The following is a 10,876-nucleotide window of genomic DNA, read 5'->3' on the forward strand; positions in this document are numbered from 1 at the left end:
TCTAAATGAAGACCGAAAACACTTCTAATATTAAACATTGAAATAAATGTGAGCTATACATACATTTAAGAAAGGTCAATAAAAACAAGTAAGAGAATTATTTTACAATCTGCTTATTCCAGTTCAGGGTCAAGGGTGGCTAGAGCTTATCCTGACAGCTCCGAGTGCAAGATAGGACCAACCCTGGGCAGAATGTCCTTCCATTGCAGGGCCACTCACACACTCCCGCACTGGCGTGTGGGACAATGTAGACACACCAGTTCACCAAACGTGCACAGCTTTGGGATATGGGAGGAAACCAGAGTACCTGGAGAAAACTCTTGCAGACATGAGAAGAAGGTGCATACTCCACAGAGACAGTGGCCCAGGTGGGAGTCAATTTTTTTTGTTCAACTTTATCACAAAACGTTATTTGAGGACCTGATGCTCATTAGGATTGCGGATCCCTGCGTCCTGTCCAGACCTCCTACTCTCCAGACGTTTCTGATGTTTGAGCAACACTGCTTCAACAGGCAGCCTCCCTGCAGGCAAACAGTGTCTGGGGAAGTTGCCTGCCCAGAGAGGAGGTTCAGCCTTGTGGGCTCTGCAGTGCTGGCTCTGTCTGCAGAACTTTGTATATGGTGGCGGCAGCAGCAGCAGCAGCAAGTGAAAGACACTGAGAATGAGTTTGGGGCGGGGAGGTAGATAGGGAGAGAGAGAGAGAAAGAAACCTTTTTTAGAAAAGTTAAATGATAGCATGCCCTTTCCAAATGAGCTCCAGGACATGGCACCAAGAGTGAGCAACAATGAAACACCAAGTAAGGATACTCTCGGAAGAGCAGTCAGGCACCATACCTGCAGATGAGATTGCGGGGAGGGTCTGAGGCTTCCACAGGGAGAGAGGAGACCCCCCCCTTTCTGAATCTCATACTGAAACCTAAGCCAAAACAGATCGAGACAGATCCCCTTGGGGAGGGGAATTGAAATAGCTCCATTTCCGGAATGACTCCGGGGAACCATCCAGCACACACACAGGAAAACCCAATTTGCGAAACTCCACTTGCCTAACTGGAATGCAGACTGGTCCTCAAACATTTTGGGACTCGGGGCTTTGGGAAGATTTCTCATCTCGCTGTGTGCTCTGTGGAACAAGGCAGAGAGCAGAGTTTTTGCATTTAGAGTATCTTAGTAGAATTGAGTAAGATGAAAACCAACTTTTTTGTAGTTACAAAAAAATGGACATATGGTGCTGTCTTCTCCCTGCTAATGATTTGAGCTCATTCAGTGTACTTGCTCTGGGCTAAGCCCTTCCTATTGTTATCACACTAAATCCCGGTAACAACCCACAAGTCGACATCATTGTACCCATTTTACAGGTGAAGCTATCTCAGAGCAGTTATGGTATACAGAGAAGACACATGGCTAAATGAGTGGAGAAGCTGAGATTCAGAACCCAAACATGCTTGTTAAAAAGTTTTCTCATATACTAAAGGCAGCTTTTTCTACCTGGCCCTTAGAAAAAAATTAAAAGCGCCATATGTTACCACCATTATAATGTAAATTATAAAAGCCATCCTATTTACCCTTGCTCTCCCTAGCTCAGCAAATACTTATTGATCATTTACTGCTCCTGATATGCTACAATTACTATTCTATGAGATATGGAGAAGTTTGAGGAATTTATAATCCAGCCAAGGATAAAGGTCATGTATGTTCATACTTAATTAGAGTGGAAACATCACATGTAACAAGTGTTCAGACAGGCGAACTTCTGTGAAGGAGAAGTCACCTCTGTTAGGGCACATCTCCCGCCCCCCCCACCCCCCGCCCAAAATCTCTAGGGAGATTATTAATTTAAGATGGCACTTTTTGGATAAATAGGGTTGTGTTTTATGTTTGCAGAGTGTTAAAAACTGTTTGCAGAAGCATGTTGTATGTATTTGTCTTGAGTTGGAAAAGCTAGAACAAGGAGCATCTTATCAATACTAGACATTTGCTCCTTTGGATCACTTCTGTGACTAACAAACACAGGTCCCCACCTGCCACTAGAGATAATAACAATTTCACAAGAGAATCTTGCCAAACGGGGCAAAGAGGGGAGAAGTTATTTTTGTGTTCTTTTTATTTTTGGATGGAAATATGTATATTAACCTTTTTCCTTGGAAAAGATGTAATTTCTGTTTTAGTAAGAGAAAATAGAATAATACCCTGGCTTAAATTCTATTATCAGAAAATATGCCTTTGTTTTTATCTTGAAGTAAGGCTTTTTTCCCCATATGCTACTAAGAGTCTGTAGTAATATAGCAATATTCTATGATATTATTTGGCCATTATTCATTCTTTTAAGTCCATGTCTCTGGTTTAATTTATAATTGTTTTTACATTTTTTGGTTACTAGCATTTAATAGCAACCACTCATTAAAATTATTGTAGTACCTAAGTATATTATAAATTTATCTGACGTTATTACTTCTGGATTATAAACTGGAAAATAATTACAATTCTTGTTCTGGTTATAATGCTATTATTATGATTTAATGTTTCTCCAAACAGATTATGTAATTTGGTCCTTTTCTTCATTTGTATGTTTCTTTATTTGCTGGACAAGATATTTTTTACAGTTATATTTTAAAGAATAAACTCTCAGAACTGTTAATTTGAGAAATCCTTTTACAATGCTATATTAACCTATTTAGCTCCCAGATGTTTCTTAGCAGAGCAGAGGAATTTCCTGGCCACTCCCAGAGGTCTGACTGGACTTTTATCTATCTTAATGAAGGTAATTAAAGTTCCTCAGCTTACCAGGATCTGGTCCTGCCTTAAGTGCCTTTGTCCCCATTAGAATCTTGGAAGAGGGGTATGAGCAATGCTGCATTAATTTAGAAGTTTTTAACCTTATACTTTAGCAGGTGCAGCCTAAGGAAGTTCCCACAGGGCAAGGACAAACTCAGGTCTACATAACCTAAAGTTGACAATATTCCAGGGAAGTATGGGTCTTTCCTTTCAAACTCTGATGGTTATTTGGTTTCCTGTGTCATGTCATCTTCAAATGCACCTGCAACACTTTGTGCATATGTAGGAATGAAGCAACCTCTTCAACAAGTCAGCCAAACAACCAGCATGTTCACTGTATCACTGATTTCCATTGTTACTTTTACAGCATATGACTTTTTACAGAGTTACTAATGAAATGTTCTGATCTTTTCTAAGCAGTGTCTTATGGATGTCTACAGTTTTAAATCCTCAACAAAATGTTACAAAGTCAACAAAATATCTTTAGCATAGCACCCTTTACGATCTCCACATTCACAGTCATTAATTCAATAAATACGCTGGAGCACTTATTATGTGCCAGACACCGTACTACAGATACAATGCTGTAAAAGGACCTTATCCTTATGGTGCATATTTGTATTTTACAATCTGTCAATTCAGCCTGTTTCTGAGAGGCTATCTTTTCCTGAAGTAGCTTCTGAATTTAAAAGGAAAAGGGGTCATTTTAGGATTTAACCTGAGTTCTAGTGTCTTTTCCTGGCCACACAATGGACCTTAGGAAGAAGAAGGAACAACAAAAAAATAACTTCCTAGAGCAAATGATTTTCCAATACTGGACACAGGCTAGTACTTCCAGGATAAATGAAGCCATAAAATTAAGGTTGTGTAGTTAGTTTGGACTGGGACAAGTAATTTATGGGCATAGGGGAGGTTCCCAAATTTTCACAAGATTAAGAGCTATAAGTGGCATTTAAATACTTTTGTCTGTAATTTTAAAATTTGAATTAAAATTATATTTTAAATGAAAATATTAGACGGCTAACCAAAAACGAGCTGACCTTCAATAAAACATTTCTCTACATGAATGAAAATATTATGAAAAGGCTATAATGGGCTTACTTAGCTCATGTAGGTTCTAATATTGCTTCAAAAAGGCAAGAAAACAAATGTTGAAATCTTTGCCTTTTTCAATGCCTGCCAGTTCCACCTCCTATCCCTGCATTGCTGGGTTCTTCTTTTGTCCACTTCTAGCTCTCATTTGGTTTATAGATGTCTGTTTTCTTAATGTGCCAGATCCTGGTTATGTGATATCAATACAATGACAGGTCAAGGTTTCCATCTTTTAGGGTTTCATCCAGCTACTAAATTCTTACATGTCTAATTGCATAAGACATATCCAATTGCCTAAGATAAGTATGAGTGAAGGTCCTCCTTAGTTAGACTTCATCATCATTACTGGGGTGGAATGGATTTATGAATATTAGAAACACTTATAGTCAGAGAAAGAAAATCTAGAATTCATTCTTGGGATGTGGGATGAAAAAATAAGGGAATTCGTTGGGTCCCTACCAACCTCCTTATAAGCTCCTCCCTTGGTAGGAGCACTTGGTCATATGACCGATCCAGGTTGTCATTCATTGGACAAGGTGTCATTTTGGGTCTTCGTTCCCTGCCTGTGGTGACATGTGGAAGGGCTTGTGTTTGCAGGGACAGCTCAACACACTCCTTGCTTGCTGTGCACAGCAGGCCCTCTCACCTTCTCTTCTCATGGCCTGGATGGGACGCCAGGTGGTGGTCAGGGGTCTGTGTCAGTGCTGCATGAGGCTGGTTTGCTGGAGGGGCTTTTGGTTCACTCCACAGACCCAGGATAGATTGAATTAGAGAATAGGATACCTCAGAGAGTCTTTGTGGCTAAGCTTTGTACCCAAGCACTGTTTACCAAAGGAGGTCTGAGTTTAGAAGTCATCAGGTATTTAAAACTTGTCCAACTATTTATGATAGTGATGCTGATTATTCTGTGTTTATTTCCCACTGCAGGGAACTCCAGAGAGGATGAAAGTAAGGGGTAGGACACAGAATCAATACCTTGCCCCCCACCTCCAAGCCACCAGCGCAGTCCAAGAGGGTCAAGTATTATTACCTTTACTATTTGTTTGGTACCCATTATGCAGTTAGCTGTGGATGATGTTGTATATGTGCTTATTTTCCTGGTTAGGTTATGGGCAAGAGATGGAAAGTCACATTTCTGTGGGTCTCTGACAGCATGCAGTTCAGAATTTTCCATAGAACGTGACTTATTTGACTTTTTTTTCCAAATTTGAGAGACTTTTATGTAACATCTTGTTGATTTAGGATGGGCACTTTCACAGGGCATAGGGCACGGTCATGTCAGTTATTGGGCAGATGTGTAGGTCACACCACACTTTGAGTAGGTGAGGGACTCTCCAAGGTACTGGTTTGCTGCCTCTGGTGGGTAGTTTTCTTCCATTTTCCCATTCTTTCCTATTTTTGCAGTTGGATATCAGAGGGGGAGGGTGCCACAGGTTGAGATGATGGAGAAAAGCATAGGAGAAAAAGCAACAAGAAAAAGCAACAATATCCTTAGCTTTGTTTATTTCATTGACAACTCAAAGTCTGATTAGGAGAATGTGGCTTGTCCCTAAAAGTTATTAGTAAATTCTCTGGTTAATCAGCCGAGAGAAAAGAGAGGCAGGGAGAAATGCTTACTCTTTTGCAGTGTGGTAGACAGTTGTCATTTTTGACTGTCTAGCACCTAACTTCTCCCTGCCCTCCCTTTTTCCTCATCGCCCCTCTCCTTTCTTCTCCGACAGAGAGAAGCAGACATCAGTGATTCCTCTGCAGTCAGGACTTCACACTAAAGAGGAATTTCTCTAAAAGAAAGAAGCAATCAATTAACTAATTATACCTTTCCACTACAAAATTTCTTTGAATCTTTGAGGAAGAGATGATTTAAATGAGTGGTGAAGAAATTAACTGGGTGTAGGCAAGCATCGGGTACCTGTGCAGAGTGGGAAAAGGTTGACAATGTGTGAGAGGGAAGATGTAATTGATAATGAAAGGTTGCTAAGAAGTTGGCTAGGAAGTTATTCAGAGCCAGGGGGAGGGAGTATTCTACCAGGTAAGATTTCTTCCTGCAGTAGTAGTCTTGATTATCTGGTCCTGTAACTTTTCCTCTTTAACCTCTAAAACAGTAGTTAGCATGTGTTATATTTTGATTTGAGTTAAGATAATGAGAAAAAAATTATTTTACTAGATTCTTTGTTCCAAGTTAGGACACCCTAAAGGAGAATTGCAACCAAGTGGAGGGGGCGGAGTGATGGTTGATTTGCAAAAGCAGGCCTGGCAATCATTAACTTCTTCAGGAGAGAAAAAAGAACAAGCAACAATGAACTGGCAAACAGTGGATTTTGAGTTGATCAAAGTCGCAGACTCTGCTTGGGACTGTGGTGGATAAAGAAATACAGAAAGCATGGTTAATGACAAGTGGGCTTATACATTGTGAAGGTATCTGAGACTTGTGGTGTGAGCTACACCACAAATTTATTTTTGGTAAAATGTCAAATGAACAAGTCAAGGATAAATGATGTAAATATTGAGAGGAAGTAGAGCTCAATTTTACCTGGCAGGGTCAGAATAAGCTTTTATAAGGGGGATTAGGTTGCCAGTTGACTTTAAATGGTGGGAGGTGTCAAAGAAAAATCAGAACTGGGCAGTAGTTAAAGCAGTAAAAACAGATTTTATTCAGGACAATTGCAACAGGGGTAAGGAGACCTCAGTATAGAACCAGGATCAATTATTTTATTTTTTATTTTGTTTAGGTGAGGCAACCCTTGGTTGACTTCACAGATTGCAAGGACCTTGTCAGTTTACAATCTCTTATTTTTTTATTTTTGTTTTTTTACGCCAGCAGCATCTGGTCTTCCTAGGTGGTCTCCCATCCAAGTACTAACCAGGCCCAACCCTGCTTAGCTTCTGAGACCAGACTGGATCGGGCTTGTTCAGGGTGGCATGGCTGTAGACTCAATTCTGAATACAGCATGAGCAAGTGGGAATTTATAGCCAAGAGCAGGGTGTAGGGGGCAGCGGATGGAAAATTACTAAGAGGAAATATCAAGAGTATGGAGGATTCTGGCTAAACTGACATAATAGGATTCTTGCTGAAGACAGGTAGGAGTGATCATATATCACCTGGGAGATGATGGAGGATGAGGAACCTGATCAGATATTGGGGAGCAGGGGGGCGGCAGGTATTGGTTAAACTGACTTAGCAAAGTTCTTCCTAAAATTGGATTTTACAAAGAACTGTATAGATGGACCTAGGAAAAGACTCAGGAACCTGCCTAAAGTTTGATCAAGCAAAAAAATTTTGTCAGTGGGACAGAGAGAGGAACTGACATGAGTGGTTGGAACGAGGTTTGGCACTTTATATCTCTACAATGGTGCTAATTCTTACAACTATGCTGGAAGAAACTCTCTCACCCACCTATGATAATAAGGAAACACAGGCTCAGACAGTAAAAATATGTGATCCAAACTTCCTCACCCATTAGTAGTAAAAGTCAGAGCTGGATTTTAAACCCAGGCTTCTTCTAGCACTGGCTTGCCTTTATGACAAAAATGTACTCTGGGAGCAAGAAAGGAAACATTTTGCATGAGGATGGAAATTAGATCATTTTGAGGAAGATGCAGTCATTTAGGAGAAACTGGGTGATGAGTTTGGAAGGGTGGGCTGGGGCTGGTTGTAGGTGGCAAGAGCAGAGACTAATTATCTTACGTAAAGAAGGATCCGTTGAAGGAGTTCCAGGCGGCAAAGGAATCAGCCAGACTGTGTTTTAGATATCTCTCAGAAGAACTATGAAAGGAATGATTTTGTGGAGATGGCAAAAAGCTTTATTTAACTGGTAGCATTTTCAACTTGATTACCTTTAGTTTTGACCTGCATCCAAAAATCAATTATTAATATAATCTCTGGTAAATCTTTCAAGTTATCTCTCAATATAGAAAAACAGGCCTTTAAAAAAAAAAAAACACAACTTTTTAATTCTCCTGGTTTTGTTTTGTTATATTGCCTTCATCCTGGATGCATTCATGAAGTGGTGTGATATCACCCAGGTTTTGCTCTAATTTTGCTAATTTGCTGCATCTTGAAATGAATTTCCTTTGCTGCAGGAGCAGCAGCAGAGCATGAAAACTGCTGAAAGAATTTTGGTTGGTTACACCTGTAGTGCCACCTCAGGCCCCGTCCTCACCTCCTCCCCACTCCCCCAGGATAATTTTCTTATCTTCTTTTTGCCATTTGGAAACATAGACACATTGTTTGCAATTGAAATATAGTTTTTAAATGCACCTCCTACTGTGTTTTTATAGAAAGAAAGCCTCTTTTTCTGGAAAAAAAAAAAAAAAAAAAAAACACCACTGACTGAACCAAGAGCCCTTCGAAAGGGTTTTAATTACTATATTAATTGCAACCATCAGGACAAACTGGGGCCCAGTCGTAGTAAGCTATTGGGCAGATTCTTGGGCTGCTTTCAAGAAAATGGGAAAACCTTTTTGGACAGAAGAGGCCAGAAGAGAGAAGGAGGCTGGCAAGGGAAAGGCACTGCCTTCTTTCAGGCTGTGAATTTTGCATCTTTAAAAAAGCCCTTCCCTCTCTAATTTGCATTTCCTGAGAAGTCTCTGATGATTCACTGCTCCAAGGCCTCTCTACTTTCTTCCTTGATGTGGATTAGAGGAAAGTGGGGCAGATATCTAAATTTTGTAGATTAGAACCTCTCAGAAAAATAGGTGGCTGGGAAAAAATATCCTTGTATTCTTAGTATGGTCCTTTTGTATGGTAATCTTTGAAATGATCACTTTTTATTCTGAAGAAGAAAAAAAAAGCAAGTAAATTCCTTCCTGGCAGAACACCTCCTCAGCTTTCTTTGCATTCAGTTTCTGGTGGTTGGCTTTAGGGCAAATTACCACAATGTGAGTATGGTTTTGGGAACCACTGGAAGATTCTATTAGTCAATTTTTATGACATTTAACTTGGTTGGTCTCTTTCACCAGGAAAATTACTGATTAAATATGGAAGAGACTAGATGGAATTGAATTCCATGCCTGAGTGATTTATTTGCAGTGGTGGCTTTTGATTGGAAACTACCACATGCGTCGTTTCTGGCAGGGCTGGGAGTAGGTTTCAGACTCAACAGGCAAACACACGTTTCCTGATTTACAAATTCTAGCACTTACTGTGTGTCGAACACTACTCCAAAACTCTAAGCATGTTGACTCATTTGATCCTCACAACAACCCAGTGAGGTGTGGAACTCTCATTATCCCTATTTGGCAAATGAGGAAACTGAACCTTAGAGAGTCTGTGTTGGAGAGAGCAGGTTTGTCTCCAGCGTCAACTTATTCTGACCTGGTATTCTAAGAGATAGTCATCTCATTTAATAGCACCTTGAATATTCTACAGTTGATGATTATTCTTATCTTCCCCTAAGAACTTCATCTATCTATCTGTCATCTATCTATCAATCATCTATCTATCCATCCTTCCATCCATCCATCCATCCAATCTACCTATCTATCTAATCTACTTATCTATCTACCTACCTACCTACCTATCTAAAAAGAATTATTGAACAGTGTTCTGGGAACAAGATTAGACACCACTATATAAGAAAAGACCCCATCTCTACATTGAGGAGCCCCTAATCTAGTATGGGAAGCAGATAATCAAATAGTGTGCTAGAGGGTGGAGCATCTGCCCCAGGCTTGCGGTGGGGAGGGGGGATGTCACTCATCACTTCATTATTTCAACAAAGTATAGTGTTAGTATATTCCAAGTGCTGTAGATAATAGGCGATGCTCCCCATCCTTAGTAGTTACAGCCTAGTTAGAAGAGATGGGCAAGTAAACAGCACATTGTAGTTTGGTGTGATAAATGCTGTGATTATGCCCAAGTGTCATTGGATACAGCATTTGTAAATGTATGAGACACAGATCCAGGAGAGGTAACAGCCTGTTGAGGGAACTACGCACTGATTTAGTATGTCTGGAGAGTCTGGTGTAAATGGAGAAAAGGTAGGAGTTAAGGCTGGATATGTCATCAAAAGGTCTGGGAATCAAGGGCATTGCTTACTGTCTTAGAGAACCTAGACCTCTCAAGACAACGAAAATGGTACTTCGTGCCCAGCACTAGAGTCTCAGGACACTTTAATTGAAAAGTAGAAAAGCAGAACAGCAGAGTACTCTAAAGTTAAGCAGTGATAGGATATTGAAAATTTAAGAAGATTGGAAATAACTGCTGTTTATACCTTGTAGCTATTTTTCTTACTAGAGACAGGCTGTGAAGAAGAGGAGTCTGTATCCTGTGTCTGGTGCTGTGTTGGTTCAGCAATAAAGATGTTAGGAAAGGAAGAGAAGGAGGGGCTTAAAAATCAACACGCATCAAATTAATGTCTGATTCTTCTATCAAGAGAACGATCATACTTCCAGGTTATAATAGGGAGCAATGGGACTTCGATAATTTGTGAGTTGATCTTTGAAATTTCTCTGTAAGCAAGTACTGAGAACATTATGAAGCGGCCAGATTGTGTACTTTTCAGAATTAAAAGGAATGGAGTGGAATTGGATAATGGGTTGTGGAATCTCTTATTCTTGGACCATTGGTTTAGATAGATCCCAGATTGGCAGTAACTAAAAGTTATTTCAATTTTAAGTCTGCTCAGTGGCTGAAATGAAGTGGGTTAATAGATGCAGTTCCGCTTTTTTTTTTTTTTTTTTTTTGTGGAGGAATGCCCTAGTCACAGAAATCCCTAAAGCTAACTGGCCTTCCTTAGATCTCTTCAGATACTTTTCCAGGATGAATAGGCAGGGAGAGAGGCACCTCTCTGTCTCAGACTGACTTTTACTGTTTCAGAATGGACAGTGTACCAAGAGTACTATTTAGAAGCATGAGTCTAATTTTAGTTTATCATGAAATTCAGTGGATCAGAAAGTACTGTGTCCCCAACCAAAAATAGATGATTAGAAAATTTTAGATGGGATATTTGGGACGAAGTGCTGGAACAAGGCATGGACAAGGATTGGAGGCTTGGCTTTCTGGCATGTAACC

The 10,876-nt window shown here is 40.0% G+C and overlaps 1 protein-coding gene and 1 pseudogene across 1 annotated transcript in view; one reads left to right on the forward strand and one right to left on the reverse strand.

Annotated features, from left to right (window-relative positions):
- Positions 1–10,876, forward strand: part of NRG1 (neuregulin 1) — a 1,003,268-nt gene that overhangs the window by 17,156 nt on the left and 975,236 nt on the right. The gene's annotated exons all lie outside the window — the stretch shown is intronic.
- Positions 6,677–6,795, reverse strand: LOC111729333 (annotated as a pseudogene).

This window comes from Pteropus vampyrus, unplaced genomic scaffold (assembly GCF_000151845.1).
Source record: "Pteropus vampyrus isolate Shadow unplaced genomic scaffold, Pvam_2.0 Scaffold8, whole genome shotgun sequence".
Classification (NCBI taxonomy): Eukaryota; Metazoa; Chordata; class Mammalia; order Chiroptera; family Pteropodidae; genus Pteropus; species Pteropus vampyrus.